This window comes from Nomascus leucogenys, chromosome 11 (genome assembly GCF_006542625.1).
Source record: "Nomascus leucogenys isolate Asia chromosome 11, Asia_NLE_v1, whole genome shotgun sequence".
In the NCBI taxonomy this organism is placed as follows: domain Eukaryota; kingdom Metazoa; phylum Chordata; class Mammalia; order Primates; family Hylobatidae; genus Nomascus; species Nomascus leucogenys.
Window position 1 is genome coordinate 29,639,432 of NC_044391.1, and position 15,663 is coordinate 29,655,094.

Here is a 15,663-nt window from a genome sequence, read left to right on the forward strand (position 1 = left end):
ATGGGCCCCACTCAAGTCCTCATTTCTCGTGACCTTTGACCATGTTATCTTCCTTTCTCGAAATGCTCCTCTTCCTCTACTTTTCAGGAAATATTCTCCACACTTTTCTATCTTTTCAATTTTCTTTGCTGGCTTCTTTTCCTCTGTGCCTATATCTCAAATATCAGTACCTGTAATATTCCAAGCTTGGAACTTTACTTGCTCTCATTAGGTGATTTCTCATTAGGTGAGGCCACTTCCATGGCTTCCACTGCCAGCTGTATGCCAACAACTTCCAAAATCACACACCTCTCCAGGGCACCAGATCCACATTTCCACCTCCAGATGGTAATCTTCACCTGGATTGTTCCACAGGCACTTCAAATTTAGTACATCTAAAACTAAACTCCTCTTTCCATCTGCACTCCCAAATTATTCTTCTTCCTGTGGTCCCTATGTTAATTACCAGCACTAAATCTACTGAATGGCCTAAGTTGAAAACCCCACTTCTTTCTCTTTTTTTTTTTTTTTTTGACAGGGTCTTGCTCTGTTGCCCAGGCTGGAGGGCAGTGGCACAATCATGCCTCACTGCAGCCTTGACCTGCTGGGCTCAAGCGATCCTGTTACTTACCCTACCAAGTAGCTGGGACTGCAGGTACATACCACCATACCCAACTAACTTTTTAAATTTTTGGTAGAGATGAGGTCTCACTATATTGCCCAGGCTGGTCTCAAACACTTGAGTTCAAGCAATCCTCTTGTCTTGGCCTCCCAAAGTGCTAGGATTACAGACATGAGCCACCACACCCAGCCTCTTTCATCTTTTGCAGCCAGTCTCCACGTTCTCTCCATTCTACCTCTTAAAAAGCGATTGAATGCATCTTATCTTTTCTATCTTCATAGCTATGACAGTTTAGGCTTAAGAGGCAACACTATCCGTGTACCTGTCCATTCCAATCTTTGCAACACTGCCCAACCTATCACTATATGATGCAAATCTAATTATTCCACTCTCCTACTGAAAATGTTTTAATTGCTTTCTCTTGCCACTAGAGAAATTCCAAACATTTTTGGAAAAAACACAGGCCCCTTCACATCCTGGCTCCCTTCCCCGCAAATCTTACTCCCCTCCCCACCCTCCAAAAGAACTATTGCCTCTGCACATGTCAGAACGCTTGAGCTTCCCTGAATATACTATGCACTTCAAGGCCTTGAGATGATTCTTTCCACTTGGAATGCCCTCCCCTCCTTTGTCTGATTGACTTAGAACTTACATCAAGACTCTCCTCAAATGTTGCCTCTTCAGTGAAGTCTTCCCAACTCAACATCTCTTCTCTATCCCTCTCCCCAGGGGTCTTGCACTCCAGTTCTCCCCGCTGAAGAATTAACTGCTCCATACTGGTGGTGCCACTGCACTCCTGTACTCTCCTTCAAGGAGCTAATTACATCTGTATCTCCTGCACTAGACTGTAGGTCCCATGAGTACAGGGACCCTCAAGTTCATCTTTGCCTCCTTAGCACCAAGCATGGCCCCTGGAGCACAGTAGGCATTCAGTAAACACGTGCTGGGCAAGGGGCAATAATTATGTGCTACCACTTACCAAGCACTTTACATGTGTGAAGCAATTAACATCATTATGTCATCGCCACACATTATGAAGGGGATATCAACCCATTTTGCAAGTGAGAAACAAAGTTTAGAAGGATGAAGTAATTTACCCAAAGTCAACAACTGGTAAACACAAGTTTACTTTTGATTTCTGAGCTCTTGTTTTTAACTACTCTGCTCTACTCTTGGATGAAAGGAAGTTGATTAATGGGCCTACGTTTCAATAAAAACAATCTCCCCCATTCACAGGCTTCGGTGCTGGGTTAGTCCCAAATCCACTGCCAATATAGTGCTACTGTGCACAACAAAACCTGCAATTGCTGATTGACTTCTTCCTTGATGGTTGTCAGGGTTCCTATGACTAAGGAGAGAGGCACTATTTATAAAAATCAGCTTCTTGGTCTCTGGCTTAGAATGCTCTACCCTGGAAACATCACAGAGAAGGCTGGATTTTTTCCTAGGTACTATTAGGTTTCAGACATTGATGTCTATGCCCTGTTCTGGGAACAGAGATGTGGGAGTGAGTGTGATCATGATGATGGTAAGAGATGGATTTCAATATGTATACCCTTGGAACATTGTTGCAATACTTAAGAGTCACTTCTTGTACAAATACTTTCACTACCTAGAACCAGAGGACCTTTCTAGTCTCCAATCTAGACTCTTAAAATTAACAATGACTACTATCTATATATTCAGTGGTCCATCACTGAACACTTATACCTCATATTTTCCACTCCACAGAACTATACTGCATTCAGTTACCCTCTCTTAATTCATGTATTTTCTGCTAAATGTATTCTAAAATTGAACTCTGCAATGTTCTCTGATTCTAATGACTTTTTAATATTAGTCCCCTATTTTCTACTAATACCTCCACCACCTCCACAACCATGCAACAAATATTTGGAATCAGTCCTGTGCTTACACTAATTACTGCATCTAATCCTCCTGAATCACAGATGACCGAACTTGTCCAAGGCCACTCAGCTAGTAAGGGACACACATAGACACTGGGCTCCAGACATGAGGACTATTTGTATTAGTATTCTCTCCCTTACTTGTTGACTTTTGTACACACATACACATGGCTGGGAGTGGGGAACGCTCTTTCTCCCCACTCCCAACCCTTATTTACCTGCCGAATTCCTACTGGTTGTTTAATGCTCAACTCAAGGGCAATCTCCTCCATGAAGCATCTCAGGTTTTCTCTGCCCTCTCTCCTGCTGGGGTGGGATGCCCCCTACCCTGGGCTGCATTACCACATGTGTCTCTATCTCCTCCCTGCTTTCCCCGAAAGGCAATTGGTTAGTTGGCTCCTCTCTTTCCCTCTTTTACTCAGCTGTAGGCTCCTCCAGAGCATGGTGGGGTCTGAGTCTTGGGATTCTGAGCGTTTAGCACAGTGTGTAGCTCATGGCACATATACAATCAATGCTTGTTCAATACTAAGTCATCCCACTCTCTGATTTGGTCAATGGCCTGATGATGTCATCTGACTTAGCAAGAGAGACAGATGATTCCCATCATGAGTGATGCAGGCCATCATTTCCCCACCTTTTCATGAACTCATTCTAGCTCACTAGGTTTACACTGGGACAAGCAGTTACCACTAATTGAGGAACTGCCACTTCTCAGACACTGGGGTGTATGCTTCACCCATATCACTGAGTATCCTCACAGTACTGCCAAGTTGACATAATGATTCATATTCATTTCACGAAGAAGCTTAAGATCAGTTATCTTAAGCAACTGGCCTACAGTCACATAGTAGGCAGGCTTTGTTATAAAAACAGGTATAAAATGCCCTATCACACGTAGTCTTCCCTGTCCTGGAGAGATTCATTAGTTATTTGTGAAAATTACTTACAGGTCAAAAAACAAAAACTATGTTAATTTGATGCTAGAATACTAAATAGTAAATTGCTAGAATAGTGAAAGCGTGGTCAGCTAGGATTTTGAGGCTCCAAGGCAGTTCTACCATATGCATCTATCCAGGGCAAATCATGCCTGCAGTCCTTATCAGACAGATGGAGATTATGATATCTACTTACCTCAAAGGGGGTTGAATATCACATAAGATCAAACTTGCCAAAGTGCTTTGTGAAGGAAGAGGACAGAGGCTCATTTTAGAGCAGTGTGCCGGACAGTCTGTGGGAGACCCTAGGGATCACAGCTACCTGAGATGTTGCTTAACAGCAGATGAAGGAAGCTTGACTGGGAATCCACATTTATTGTAACAAGCCCCCAAATGATTCTCTGGGACACTAAAGTTTGAGAAATAACAGGTTACAGCAGTGCTTCTCAAATGTTAACATACACATGGGGGATCTTCTTAAAATGGTGATTTGAATTCAGTGGGTCTGGAAGAGAGCAGCAGGCAGGCTAAGATTTTGCATTTCTAATAAGCTCCCAGGGGAGGCCACATGCTACCGGTCCATGGACCACGTTTGAGTGACAGGGGCTTGGAAGCTCTATCCCCACTGGAACAAATTAGATTTGTTTTGTTTCTGATTGCACCCCCCAACTTCAAAGAGTGTTTTCCATAAAGCCCAGGGTCTTAGTATTGGTACAAAATTACTTGAACTACTCAAAACCAAACTGAAATACACTTCCTATCACAGGTGAAGCAGCAGCATTCTTTTTAGATATGGATAGCATATGTTTAGCATGTGAAAGAATAATTTATTACTACTGAGTCCTATTCAAAAGCATGCAAAGCATTTTATATACATTATCTCTAATCTCCACCCTGCCCCTAAAAAGGTGGATATTCCTGTTCTGTAGATAAGGAAATGGTGACTTAAGTAACTTGGTCAAGGTCACACGGCTAGTTAGGTGTTACCGCAGGGATTCTGAATTTGCTCCACCAGGATCCAAAGCCCATGAGTCCTCCGTACTCCTTCAGAGTGTTAGATATGATTGTGATACGAAATGCATCAGCTTGGGAATCAAGAAAAAAGCGGTGGAAAAGTGTTTTTTGAGTTTAAAGTTCTGCTGAGGCAGATTGTGAATGGTGGTGGGGTTGGGGGATAAGGTTCATTAGTGATCTATGTTGCCTCATTGACAAAAACATGCAGATAGCATCCTTATTAATGGTTCCCATAAATCTAGTAATGCAGATGGGAAAAAAGGACACTAGTGACCAGCGTGCTGATTATAAACACTGCCACCTACCCTCAGGCTCAACCAAGAGGAAAAATTCATCCTGACCCTTGTGGCCTGTTAACTTTCTCCCTCTCCCGTATGAGGTTTCTGTAATCTTAAAAGTTCATACCAAACACAGGTTTATCCTTCTATGTTATGGCATAGTTGCCAGACCTCCATACCGCTAATGCTGCTTGCACCTGAAAAAAATGTACTATTTAGTCAAATACCTTGAAAATGAAGTGATTTTGAAGGCTCTGAGTAATAAAATTTTCTATACTTTTCATGAGGTTGATGTGGAGAGACGCACTGCGGTAAAGATGCGTAGAGAAAGCAATCAGATAGTTACTCAGGTGTTCCAAATGGGAGAAAATAGTTACAAAATAAACCACCCAGGCAATTACCATCTAGTGTCTTTAGCACTCAATGATCCACGGGTGGAGGATACAGGGTTAACGTTTTTTTAACATCAGGTCTCTCCACAAATAGCTCTCTGTAGCTTAACTGTTACGTTTTCTAAAGATTCATCTTTATAAACAGTACAATTATTTCCCTTTGTAATACAAACAGAAACAATTAGAAAGCAACATCTCTTACAATTAAGATGTATGTACAGTATTAGTATAAAACCAAAGAGTGATATTTGAGCTATTCAGGATTATAAATGGATTTTGTCCCTGTGGTATTCTCTACAAAAGGTGTTTCAAAAATAAAGACTGAAATCTAAAAAGAAATCTTTGGTTTGAAAACTTACTTAAAAGCATTTTTAGAAAGTGTGTTTTAAATAGGGGGTATGAAATTGCATCGGGAGCCTAGATTTCAAAGTAAGCATTTCTTATTTCACTCCCTAACCCCAGAACAGTTCAGATCTCAGATGCAAACCAGAGGGCCACAGAAACCAATTTGAGATTTTCTGAAGAGACTTCACTGAAATGTATGGACAAAAACATGTTTGCGATGAGTCATATTTTATAGGACCTTAATGGCCAATGAATGCCTTATGTGTCTTTCTTCCTACATTCAGTATCACTCCCAAGCAAGCTGGTGACATATTTTCCAGGCCTTGATAATTTTTATACAGTTACCAGATCTCAGTTACTAAGATTCATGAACAAAACCCTTTCTTGCGCTAATTTTTTAAATGCCATCTAAATGAAGAGAACGCGATTCTTTCCAAACTCTCCCCAACCAGGCAGTTAATGCCCTTCGCCAGAATAAGGGCGCGATACTTTTAAGACCCCAAAGAGAAGCTCAGGTGCTTTGGGGGCACTACAAGTAAAAAGACAGTGGGAAAGGTTCATGGAGAGCCGCTCTGGGGGAAAGGCAGACATAACAACAGGATATGTTCGTTTCTAGAGGAAGCAGGAGCTGCAATAGCCCCGGAGCAGGAAAGGCGGAGTCAGCAGCACCCAAAGGAAACAGGCGCGCCAGGGTTTGCTGGAACCGGGGTTGCTTAGGGGTTCTCGCCCCGTCTAGTCCGAGACTGCTGAGCACCTCGCCCCCCGGGGACCAAGCTCAGGCCTCCTGGCACTAGTGGTTATAAAGAGGTACCCATATGCTCTCTGCCGCCCCTGCCAAAAAACGGGCCACGGGGGGAAGAGAAAAAGCACACACTAGGCGCCGCGGCAGGTGAACTTGTCAACAAGTCAACCCTGGACGCAAGTCCCTGCCCACCAGGGAGCTCGGGGTCCTGGGGCCGGAGCTGCCGGGAAGGCGAGGAGCGGAGTGGGTGGGGTGGGCTGGCGTGGGTGCCGGTGCTCCCAGCGCTGGGGCCGGAGCGCGGAACGCTTCCCTACCGCTCCCCCGGGGCTGACGCACGCTCTCATGGCGCGCGCATCCTCCAGACCTTCCCAGGCCGGAGGGAGGAGGGGAGGAGAAGGGGCTGATGCAGTTCCCGCACCGGGATCCGGGACCCGAGGAGGCGACCCGCCTATCACGCGCCGCCCGCGGAGGGCAGAGAAGGCAGCTCCTACCAGGCGTCTCCGACCGTCCCGGCTGCCGGGCGTCTCCTGCTGCCTCCTGCAGCCCGCCCGGCGCCCCCGCCCCGACCCCGGAGGGCAGGTACCTCGGAGCCCCGGCCCCCAGGAGCCTCCCGGCCGCGGTCGGAGCGTCCCTCCGGTTCACTCATCCGACGTCAGCGTCAGCCGAAGGCGAGGGAAAGGGGCGGGGGGAGCGCAGGAACCGGCCCTTCCTGCGGCGGCCGCCACCAGCCGGAATAGCAACCGGCGGAGCCCGTGCGCACCGCAGCGCAGCGCAGCGGCCGGGGGGTGCGGGCGCCCTCGCCGCCCGGCTACCTACCGCCGCCTGGGCGCCGCCGCTGCCTCCCTTCCCCGCTTCTACCCTTCAGCAGACGCCTGCCGGGGCGACCCCTCCCAGAGTGACCAGGGGGAGGTGGGTGGCGTTGACCTCACCTTGCTTGGGGCGGGTCGGGGACTCGGGGAGTGAGTTTCTCTCTCTCTGCTCCCCGGGGTCTCTCCTCGACCCCCATCTCCTGGGGTATCCCCCGCTCGGATCCGCCGCCCAGAGTGACCCCGCCCCTGCTCTCCGGCAGGTGTTCCACGTGGCCATAGCGTTTGCGTCACAATGACCTGGCGGACAGGTGGGAGCCACAGCGTACACCCCAGGGTTCCCTCTGTGCTGTGCGTAGCGCCTGCTGCTTGCTTCCAGGTTAAATTTCTGTAGCTTTAGAGGACAGGAGACTTCATGACTTCAATGCCAAGAAAAGTTACAGAGGCCTGCTGTACCTGGAAATCAAGTATGAGCTTCAAGAATAAAGGCCATGTTTTAAAAACAGCTGTGTATGTATAGGTATATATTTTTCATTCCCATATATTTCTGTATCTTTTATTTTTAAGTTATTGCCATTTATAGCAGTTTCATCTTCTCTTATCCTTTGTCACCAGGAAAGAACCAAACCATTGTTTCTAGAGACCCTGCAGTATACAGATCACAGGAAGAAAAAGTGTTGGCATAGCTGCTTCCTAATATTATCTATGTGGAAATGAAACCTCAATGTAATATGACTTCATCCCTGGTTATGTTATATATTTATAAATAAGTTCATTCAGTCGTCGCTGAAACAATTTAAAAGGGCTGAATGATAGTTATTGAGTAATGATGCGGACAAATCTGAAATCCTGCGCTAACATGGATGGAGTGCTAGCTCTATGTCCGGCACATGCTGTATGCTTTATATTTAATCCTTACAGTAACCCAATACTGTAGATAAAATCATTATCCCGATTTCACAGATGAAGACACTGCCCAGAGTGCCATAAAGAGATTATTGAGCAGGGATTTGAATCTGAACCAGGAGACTTAGCTTAATCTCAAGATAGCATGGTGTCTTGCCAGAATGGATGGAGAAAAACTATAGAATATGTTGACATTTTAATAGAAAGATAATAAGATAGCATAGCTCCAGAAATTTACGTAACCTTTAAAGTTATTCTTTGGGGATTCTGTTTGTCATAGATTTGAGCCTGTCCTAGTCTTAACACAAATTTTGGAGCTGAGTAAACAGCTCCTTAGTAAGTGTGTATGAGTAAACAAATCATGAATATGGTCTACAAAATAGTAAATTGTTGAAAAGCTAAGATTCAGGAGAAATTTTCATAGAGAAAAGCATTGCTTATATATATTTGGCTTTTATAAAAAACATTCAAACTAACCTGTTAACAGCGCAAGCCAAGTGATTTTGCTCTATGTAAGAAAAAAAACCCAAAGCCTTTAAAATGAGAAAGTCTTCCTTACAAAAGAAAGATTAAGATATTTTAAGATACATTGATTCCAAGAACTGTAAATTTATGTGTAAAAATCTATTATCGGGAGTTAAAAGGATAAAGAGATTATTATTCTTTAACAGAATGAAGTGCCGTAATGAACATCATAGGTGCTCAATAAATGTTGACTGAGCATATCATCAGTTAATTGAAGCATTGAGAAAGGACTAAATCACTTGAAAAAAGTTTTTCCTGACTCTATAATGTTCTCCTTTCTACCACTAGTGATTTACCAGTTACATGAAAACTTAATCAGAAGCCCCATTGGTCAAAGGCTGGCTCTGGGGCAAATATTTAAATCTGTTACAAAACAGCCAGTAGAATGGGAGGTTGTGTGTGTTCAAAGTATCCCCTCAAAATGCAGATGATTGGAACAAAAGCATGAAGGGAAAAAACGGGGACAGCTGAGCTGCAACTGATTACAGTTTTCTTTTATGCTTTGTGAATTCTAAGGTGAAAACTGTTGACTGTGAGTCTAACCTGTTACAAAGGCTAAAAGTGGCTTCAAAAGCAGTATCTAAAAGAGAACAAATACATGATAAAAGCATTATGTAAACATGGCACTGAAATTCTTTGGGCTCCTGGAGAGTTTAGGAGAAAACCTTAAATGATTTTTCTTCATTCTAATTATTGTCCTAACACTTAGGATAATATTTGAGAAAGGAAATAATAGACAACTCCTGCTCACTCTCCATTACCACAATGAGTACTTTTCCTTCCCCTTAAATAAAATGGCTCCATCAATAACACTTGCATTTGTTTCTGAATAACCAGTTGTTTCCATCTTGCTGAACACCAGTAAGGTGCTAGTGAGAACCCGAAACAGTTTCTAAGGAGAATGGCTATTGAATGATGGGATCAGAAATTAGGAGAGAAATAAGGTGCGTTTTCCAGTGTACAACAGGATGACAAAATTTTCTACGAAAAAAATCTTTACATATTCAATTCAATAACTTTTTCAAGAGCTTCCTGGATTCAAGATATGCTAATAGGACCACAAGAGTTGGATTTGTGTTAAGCTACTAACAGAGACTTGGAATAAAGGTGGATTAAATGAAATAGGGCTTTATTTTTTCTCACTGAAATTGGAAGGTAGGCAGTCTAGGGCTGGGGTGATCTCCACTGTGTCACTGGGCTATTACCCTTCTGTCATTCTATTCTGTCATCCTAGGCAAAGCAATATTGCCCAAAGGTAAACCCAGGTGAGGATGTAAATTGGTGGTGGAAACTGCTGGTGGGAATGTAAAATGATGCAACCACTTTGGAAAACAGTCTGAAAGTTCCTTAAACGATTAAACATAGAGCTACCATATGACCCAACAATTCCACTCCTAGGTCTATATCCAAGAGAAATAAAAACCTATGTCTACACAAAAACTTGTACACAAATGTCTGTAGCAGCATTATTCAAAATAGTCAAAAGGTCAAAACTGTCCTGCTGTAGACAAATGAATAAACAAAATGTAGTATATTCATGTAATGGAATATTCAGCCATGCAAATGAATGAAATACTGATATATGCTACAACTTAGACAAAACTTGAAACATTGTGCTGAGTGAAAGAAGCCAGTCACAAATATATTATTCCATTCATATGAAAGTCCAGAATAGAGAAATCCGTACAGGCAGAAAGTACATTAGTGATCATTTAGGGCTGGAGAGAGTATGGGTGGATAGGGAGTGAGATCTAAAGAGTATGGAGTTTCTTTTTCTTCTTTTTTTTTTTTTTTTTTGAGACAGAGTCTTGCTCTGTCCTGCAGCGTGGAGTGCGGTGGCACGATCTCGGCTCACTGCAACCTTCACCTCCCAGGTTCAAGTGATTCTCCTGCCTCAGCCTCCTGAGTAACTGGGATTACAGGCATGCACCACCATGCCCAGCTAATTTTGGTATTTTTTGTTTGTTCGGTTTTTGTTTTTTCTGAGATGGAGTCACACTCTGTTGCATAGACTGGAGTGCAGTGGCAGGATCTCAGCTCACTGCAGCCCCAATCTCCTGGGTTCAAGGGATTCTCCTGCCTCAGTCTCCTGAGTAGCTGGGACTACAGGCGTGTGCCACCATGCCCAGCTAATTTTTGTGTTTTTAGTAGAGACAGGGTTTTGCCATGTTGGCCAGGCTGGTCTTGAACTCCTGACCTCAAGTGATCCACTCGCCTTGGCCTCCCAAAGTAGTAGGATTAGGAGTTTCTTTTTCATGTGATGAAAATATTTTAAAATTGACTGGTGATGTTTACAAATATCTGCAATATGCTAAAAACCATTGAGTTGTGCATTTTACAATTCATTGTGAATTAGTGGTATGGGAATTATGTCTCAGTAAAGCTGTTTAAAAAGAAAAAAGGTGTTCATAGTTTTATTGGCACGCACACATACATGTGTGCACACATGTACACAGTAAATCCAGTATCTTCCTCAGGAATAGTTACAAGGTAAGAACCATAGAACAAACCCCCAAATATGTGACTTATTTTCAGATTTCTGGATAGTATTCAAATTCTATTGGCACTAAGAAGCTAATTATGAGGAAACAGGACGGAAAAATCTGTTAATGAAAGAGAAATATTTCAGGTCCATCCATTGGATACCTCGTGATAATATAAAGAAAAGTTCCTGCTGCACAAATATTTTGCAAGTGTGCTCTAGTTTTATAACATCTCAGCCTTCTCAGCTATCCCTGTTTAAATGAAGGAAGAAGCAGACTACCTACCAAAACAATCCTTTTGGATAAGTGCAAACACAGATAATAGTGAATTTTATGGAAATGAACTTAATAATAACAAGGGGGTAAAGTGATAACTTTGTCCTGAAAAGTTAATATTAATGGAGGATACCACTGAAGGTAAAACAAAACCAGGTCCCCACTCTACCTGCCCCAAATCTGCACTTGCAGTAAACCCCCCACCCAAAAAAAAAAAAAGAATTATGACACTAAAGCCCCAAACTTCTATCTTAATTCTTCAAAAAAACCACTCATTTCAGAGATATTTTCAAATTAATGCCAGTTATTTTGAATGAGCAAATTATAGGAATATTCATACAGGAAATAAGTTTTTCAGGAGCTGTTTAATGGTCTTATGTCTTAAGGGATCCTTTTAGCTGAATAATTCCAAGGCTCCTTAGTGTTTGCCGAGTTACTTTCCCTCTTCTCCCTCTGAGGTAATCTAAAATGAATTAAATTAGCAATGTATTTCACTTCATGTGACTGAAACAGTGTCATATTCCTAATACATAGGAATATATATTTATTTATTTCACGTGGAACTTAATCCATAGGCCATCTCTGATTTGACATTGATTATCATGTAGACTGAATTCAATAATATCTCTCTTGCATGTATATGTATTTATATAAATTATATATGGACATACAAATACAAACTACTCATTTACATATGATCTGATCTATTTTATTGGATTGTTGATACACATTTTTGATGTTCTAAATGTTCCTTATGGTCTTAGATCTCAGCCAACGTGAGCAAGTGAGGCAGAATGCCCCTTTCTCTTGGTGTGTGGATACTGTAAGGCAAATGAACGCTCTACCATTCCTTCTAGACAGATATTTATAAGCCCCTACAGCTCTGCAATCTTTTTATTTCCTGACTCACGTTTGGCAGCATCATAAGTACTCATTGTACCCGTTCTATAGTAGGGGATGTTGAGACAGAGCTTAAGCTATTATCATTATCAATGTGTTTAATAAGAGCCATGCATATAAATCTCTCCAGAGCTCAGCTCATTAATAAGAAAAAAAATCACTTTCTCTTTAGAGTTGCTGGGAGATTAAAATTAGATAATCTAGAAGAATAAACTTAGAAAAAATGATGTTTAAAAATTATTAAAATAGGCCAGGCGCGGTGGCTCACGCCTGTAATCCCAGCACTTTGGGAGGCTGAGGCGGGCCGATCACGAGGTCAGGAGATGGAGATCATCCTGGCTAACACGGTGAAAACCCGTTTCTACTAAAAATACAAAAAATTAGCCAGGCGCGGTGGCGGGCACCTGTAGTCCCAGCTACTCGGGAGGCTAAGGCAGGAGAATGGCGTGAACCCGGGAGGCAGAGCTTGCAGTGAGCCGAGATACAGCCACTGCAGTCTGGCCTGGGCGGAAGAGCGAGACTCCGCAATTTCTGTAGGTGTTATAAATGTAAAGGGTGTTATAAATTTAAAGAAAAATTACATCAAATTTTATTAATAAAAATAAATTTTATTCCTGGATTGTGTAATCCTTAAAAACAAATTCGGATTTACTCAAGAATATGCAGTAGGTATCTTGGCCAATCTGAGTTTAATTCCTGTGACATTTGTACTTTCTATGTAGCAAAACAAAGCTTTTGTTTTACCCTCAGCAGAGCTAATTATATCTTTAGGCAGATTTGTGTGTGCATGTGAAAATAGAACAAATGTTTAATTAGTAGCATTAACTTTTATTAATTAAAATTAACTTCCTTTCCTTTCAAAATTAAGGCTACAATGAAGAGAGGAGCCTTGCTTTACACTAAAAGAAAGGTAATTATTTTCATTACCACATCAGCTTAGATTTCTGCATAAATAATGCTGCTCTCCATCTCACCACCCCTAGTATCATCCATTGGAACTTCTGCAAGAAAATGCTGGTGATGGCATCAAAATGGGACCTTTTTTTTTTTAAATTCACTGCAGGTGGAGAATTTTGTCATGTGCCATAGAGTAGAATCCTGCTTCCGACTAGGAACTGTGCTGGAGTTTGGGCTAGCATCAGCCCAGAGTTCACAGCTGTTCCCTGGTCTTCATAGATGTAGAGCTAATGACTCCTCAAAGGGTCACACTGTTCAATAAAGAACAGGATTTAACTAAAAAATTAGGATGAAACTCTCTTGGTTCTTGGTATTACTCGCTCCACCTACACAGGGACAGTTGGGAAGAATCACTCAAAATTCAGGTGCAGATAATTAAGGTAGTTCAGGTGAAACATGGGCAAACATTTGGTTTAATCATGGAATAAGAGGCTGAATTATAACTAGAATCCCTGTTTCTTAACTGTCAATCTGATGAGCTTTTCCTCTTCTAGTTTTAACTCAGTCACTAACTTGGTTTGGCAGATACTGTTAATCATTTCCCCAATATTTATTCTTCCCCTTTTCTACAGTAATATGTTTCAGGTGAGCACATTATTGCTAAGTTACATTGATTTTAGCTTCCCTTGTTGCAAGGTGTGGTCATATGACTAGGTTGTAGTGAATAGGATATGATGGAAAGACATGCATATAACTTTTGTGTCCTCCCCTTGAAAGAAACACATCCTAATCTTTACTTTCTCCCTTTCCCACTGGTTAAATCACCTTTGGCTGTGCAGGTGAGGGCAATACCTTGGGAATGGTAGGGAACCTGGGCCTCTGACTCCCTGAGCTGCCATATTGCCTTGGCCCTTCTGCCTGGATTGTTTTATGAGAAGGAAAGGAAGTTCAATATTTTTAAGTCACTGTATTTTAAAAATATTATTGCAGCTCAGCCTTTATCCTCATTAATCCATTTGTCTGCCCCATGACATTGGATTGGACCTTCATTTCTCATGAGGTTTGTATTCTGAAAGCCAGGCGCGGTGGCTCACGCTTGTAATCCCAGCACTTTGGGAGGCTGAGGCGGGCGGATCACGAGGTCAGGAGATCGAGACCACGGTGAAACCCCATCTCTACTAAAAAAAAAAAATACAAAAAATTAGCCGGGCATGGTGGCGGGTGCCTGTAGTCCCAGCTACTCGGAGAGGCTGAGGCAGGAGAATGGCGTGAACCCAGGAGGCAGAGCTTGCAGTGAGCCGAGATTGCGCCACTGCACTCCAGCCTGGGCAACAGAGCGAGACTCCATCTCAAAAAAAGAAAAAAGAAACAATGATTCTCAATCTGTGGGGTCCCAGGACCATGAGGGTCTGTGGTGGTGACACAAAGGATCCTGGGATTCAAATCCCTAACAAGTAATGCCCACAAACAGAACCACTTGCTTAACAAACAGAAACAGCACTTTTTGGAATGTATATGATATGATTACAAAATAAAATTTATTTAAAACCATTAATGTATTTATTGAAATGAAGGTATGTTATTGATGAGTCTCTTAGCTTTGTACATCTGAAAAATTCTATTTCGCTTTTGTTTTTGAAAATTGTTTTACTAGTAAGGAAATCTATATTGACTTTTTTTCTTTCAGTACTTTTAAAGATTTTGCTTCATTGTTTCCTGGTTTGCATTGTTTTCAATGAGAAATCTTCTATTATCCTTATTTTTGGCCCTCTTTTTTTTTTTCAATGGTTGCTTTAAAGAATTTTTTTCCCCATCATTGGTTTTAAGCAGTTTGATTATGATGTCCTTAGTGTTGTTTATTCTTACATTTTTGGCTTTGTTGAGCTTCTTGGAGCCGTGGGCTTATAGTTAAAATTAAACTTTGAAAAACTCTATCCATACCCAGAATAGCCAACACAATATCAAAAGATGAGGGACTGACACTACCTGACTTCAAGACTTGCTATAAATATGCAGTAATCACGAATGTGGTACTAGCAAAATAATAGACAAATAGACCAATGGAACAGAATAGAGAGTTCAAAAATAGATACAAATATAGTCACCCGATCTTGGACAAAGGGACAAAGGCAAGTCAATGGAAAAAAAGTCTTTTCAACAAATGGCATCCACACGCAAAAACATGAATCTAGACACATCTCTTACACTTTGCAGAAAAATTAACTCAAAATAAATCAGAGATCTAAGTATAAACCACAAAAGTATAAAACCCCTAGAAGATAAATATAGAAGAAAATCTAGATGACCTTGGGTTTGGTGATAACTTCTTAGGTACAATACAAAAGGCATAATTTACACACAAAAAATGGATAAATTGGACTTTATTAAAATTAAAAACTTCTGTTCTGCAAAAGGCACCATCAAGAGAATGAAAAGGCAATATACTAGGAGATAATATTTTCAAAAATATATCTGATAAAGGACTATTATTCAAAATAGACAAAGAACTCTTAAAATCAACAATTAGAAAATTCATAATCCAATTTTAAAAATAGACAAAAGGGCTGGGCGTGGTGGCTCATGGCTCATGCTTGTAAACCTAGCACTTTGGGAGGCTGAGGAGGGCGGATCACTGGAGCCCAGGAGTTCAACACCA

At 41.8% G+C, this 15,663-nt stretch overlaps 1 protein-coding gene across 10 annotated transcripts in view; it reads right to left on the minus strand.

Moving 5' to 3' along the window:
- ICA1 (islet cell autoantigen 1) overlaps positions 1-7,485 on the minus strand; it is a 150,514-nt gene extending 143,029 nt beyond the window's left edge. For 3 of the 10 annotated variants that reach the window (XM_030822151.1, XM_030822145.1, XM_030822147.1), the window contains exon 1: positions 6,798-7,082. The gene's annotated coding sequence lies outside the window, so the exon portion shown is untranslated. Of the gene's footprint in view, positions 1-6,705; positions 7,083-7,143 lie in introns of those variants that run through there. The other 7 variants (XM_030822150.1, XM_030822144.1, XM_030822149.1 and 4 more) reach the window with 4 other exon arrangements.
- Positions 7,486-15,663: the final 8,178 nt, after the last annotated feature.